We start from the raw sequence: 4420 nt of genomic DNA on the forward strand, positions 1-4420 counted from the left end.
CTTCTCTTTTTTTTGACAAAATGGTGGAACATTAAAAGTGGACAAATGCGGATTCTTGGATAAAATACCGGTTTAAAGATACAAAATAATGTTCACATTTTGAATTATAGATTTCATTTTTATTAAAAAACGATAAAGTAATGCATTTTGAAAATTAATGTTGTAGATATTAGTACAACACACCGAATATATGTATTAATGCATCAAAGTACAGTGCATAGACGTACTATAATTTGGTAATTAAGCCTTGTAGGATGATTCAATTTAATTGACTTTGTATAGAGTTCAAGCCAGATCATGTATTTTATTTGGATAGCATCACTGGAGACTCAATATGACTGTTTCAATATACTATACTGCAGTCAATTTAACGGGTGTTTCAAAAAATGATTTCTTTATTGCTCATCTATCAGCTTGCCTAGCAATACACAGATGGAACATCACATCTTCCTTGTCTCATAAATAATTTTGGAAGAAAAAAGCCTTGGTGCATGTGAGTCATTTGTTAGGGACATTAACCTTGGTCAGAAGATGACCCCTATTGTTTTCGAGGTCAGTGAGATGACAAAAATGGATTATATTATCAAGCAATGTATACTTCAGTACTTTCAGTGCTTTGATTGTATTTTGGTTTCCTGTTATATTGCTTCAAAAAGTTACTCTCTGGCCAATAATGTCCTAACCATCATTTGATTATGTTGCCTTCTTAGCAGTTAGTATAGTATTTTTATACGAAAGATGTTTACATTTTGATATTTTAATGACAGGATATTCCACAACCATTGCTACCTTATTCAGGCGATAAGCATTTTATATGGTCTTAACCACTATTTAAATAATAAGAAGAAGAGTTTATTTATAGAGTACCTCGTTGTTTCAAGTAATAATATAAAAAAAATAACAATGTCACAATAATTAGGAGCTAGTAGCTAAATAAAGATAAAAATAATGCGACAAATATATAGAATAAAGAATGCATGCACTGTACAAATAATTTTAACTATTATTATCATTAATGTACAAAAACCTGAATTTATCAAGAGCTTTAATCATCACTCCTAACAAAGGTCCACAATAAAATTGACTAATTTACTTAAATTAACTGTCAAAGATAAATAAATTACTTCATCTAGTTGGTAATATTACTATTGTTTAAGGCACGTACTTGGAGAATGGAAAAATACGAACAAACAAACTTATATTGAAACATTATAAATGCCTTTTCTAAAGGAGGAAACAATATTTATTTCTTGGTCATAATGTGCCTTTAAGAATTTGAAATGTTGGTGAGGGAATATATTGTAAGAATATATATGGTAAGCCATATCTGTCCTTATTTCTAATCAGTATTCATTTGCAAACAATTTTTCTTTTCTTTGATCTATGCAACTTTTACTAGATTTGCATGTTTAAAGAATTTTGAAAAAAAACAAGATAGATAAACATGAAATTGATGACGAGGATGATGTCATATACACGGGTGTTGAAAATGATCGCATTTATTGATATTTGTAGTTCACCAGAAAGTTTTTTTTTGTTTTTTTTTTTTAATTTACCAGGGCAATAGCACGGTGTAGCACTGTGTAGCACTGTGTAGCTACCGCATCGTTCCTGGGCAAGCAGTTTGCCAGTAGTAGATGCCTTTTCGTAAGGACATGCTTGTAACATGGTAACATACAAATATACAGAGCCGATTACCGTATGCACGATTAATCACAACGAAATTGGTCCGCACCGTCCGGGTATCGAACCCGGGTCGCCCGAGTCAACCCAACGCTCGATCAATTGAACTAACTGGGTGCTGCTTTGGTCGCATTTATACATTTATTCATCACCTTATAAAATGTAACGAAGGAACTTTCAGCGTTGGCTCCACGTGATCATCACTAAATGCACGTATATATATATTTCATCAAGGCTCGTGGTCAAAATTTTAATATCAAATCCATATTGTATTCCGCGGAGTAACCCTGTCTAAATGTAAAAAACAAAAACAAAAAAAACATTGTGTTGTGAAATAGCGCCTAGTTCCAATATAGGATTTACAGCATAGAATTCAGTATTGTTCTCAACAATGTATATCAGCCTGATACATAAATACTTGTATTGTATTATAACAACAAATAAATGATTAGATTAGATTGTAAAGTTATGACAAGTTTTTTTTGTAATTTAAAGGGAAATAAATAATCATGGCATTGATCTATTACTTATTTAACCCTTAACATTGAACTCGAAAATGATAAGTCTTTCTCACCAGTATAGAGCCAGGCCAGCCTGCACATCCGTACAGTCTGACAAGTCTCTATTCTATTGTTTGCTCGGATTTTGTATTTTTATATTGAAATTCCTTATCCTTTCAATGCAGTATTAAAATTTAAAGCACTATGCCTCCATATTTATGCTCATTTTCATGAAAAGTTTGAAGAAAAAAATGTATTTAAAAGTAAAATAATTTGAAATGAAGAAAGATATTAATTTACACATTGTAAACGGCGCTTACAAACCACCTAAGTTACCAAAAATGGTCAAAATATGCAAAAGTAATCCTTACTGTGTTACTAACGCAGTAGAAATATAGTTGTAAATACTGAAAAATCAGTCATTAATCGCATAAAACATGTAAAATATTACTTGAATCTTGAAACCTTTTTACTTTTCTTTACATCTAAGTACATTTGTCTCAAGTTTTATTTTATTGAAATATTGTGACTCATATGGGGCCATGTAGCTTTAACCTTGAACTCGAAAATGATAAGTCTTTCCCACCAGTATAGAGCCAGGTCAGCCTGCACATCCTTGAAGTCTGACACGTCTCTATACTATTGTTAGCTCGAATTTTGTATTTTATATTGAAATTCCTTATCTATTAAAATTTAAAGCTTTTAGTGAGTATCTCGTAAATGGTCAACGGAAAATACACAATGTACGGTTTCATGCTTAACAGACATGTGTCTTTTAAATACACTTAAGACCAACGTTAAGATATTGTTCTCATATTCATAAATGATCCATTATTTTCACGGAAATTTCAACAAAAGATAACGTTAAAAGATCATCAATATCATCATTACCATTAGTATTATTTATTATTGTTATTTTTTTTAATTTCGTCATAATAATAATAATAATAAGAAGAAGAAGAATAATGAAAATGATAGTGATTATTTTTATTATTATTATTATTATTATTATTATTACTATTATTATTATTATCATTATCATTATCGTTATTATTATTATTATTATTATTATTATTAATAATAATTATTATTATTATTATTATTATTATTATTATTATTATTATTATTATCATCATCATCATCATCATCATCATCATTATCATTATCATCATTATTATCATCATCATCATTATCACCATCATCATTATCATCATCATCATTATTATCATCATCATCATCATCATCATCATTATTAACAGTTTTTTTATCATCATTATCGGTAGCAAAAGCAGCTGTAGTAGATGCTGTAGTATCATCATAAGCAACAGCAGAAGAATAAATCATCATCACCATCATCATCATCATCACCATCATCATCATCATCACCAATATTATCATTATTGTATTTTCCAAAATACCATTAAGATTAAATTATCATCATAGTACATGATTGCCGAAGTGTCAATATAACGCATGCGCAAACCGTACATTTTTTCTTTCAATTTTAAATCGTTTAAGGCCAATTACAGCTCAGATTAGCCTGGGATTCAGGCGTTGATATTTTTTTTATTTATTCATAACTTACGCGCTATTTCATACTCGATCGTCATAGATAACACAACATCTCTGGTTTTGATAGTGTCGATTTGCCGAACAGAAGCACATAAAAAATCGACAGACTGGAACCCAGGCTAAGCTCAGATATGCTTTTTTATTTCTCAAAAGCGGTGGTCTGTTATAGTTTCCAAACAATTTCTTCATTTTTTTTTTTTTTGTAAAGAGTTATTGATTTTGTACTTACATGAAAAACAAAGTACTATATTGTTAACGTTTTGTTACTTTTATGATAAATGATTTTTTATTCAGTACTACTTTCTTCATGTGACGCCCGTGTAACATGATCTAAAACCTTTATTCAATGATTACAAAAATTATGGCTGTCAATTCTAAAGACAGAAAAACTTAATTGTTTCTAAGGCATAATAATTTATGTGCCTTTAACTTTTTTCGCCTTAACTTTCAACAAAATCAAAACAGACTTGCTCTATATTAAAGAAGGAACAAAAAATGAACTCCTAAGCAAACTGTTTGTGGGTTTTATGTTCCTTTTGGCGCTTTTTACAACGTAAAAATAATATTCCCTGTGAATACAACCTAAAAAGGTGTGTTTTCCTATTAAAGGGACTCCACTAAGGTTTTTTTTACATGACGGGACTGGAAATAATTTTTCGAAATTA

Source organism: Ruditapes philippinarum, unplaced genomic scaffold, assembly GCF_026571515.1.
Source record: "Ruditapes philippinarum isolate M1 unplaced genomic scaffold, ASM2657151v2 ctg11873_1_1_1_1, whole genome shotgun sequence".
NCBI lineage: Eukaryota > Metazoa > Mollusca > Bivalvia > Venerida > Veneridae > Ruditapes > Ruditapes philippinarum.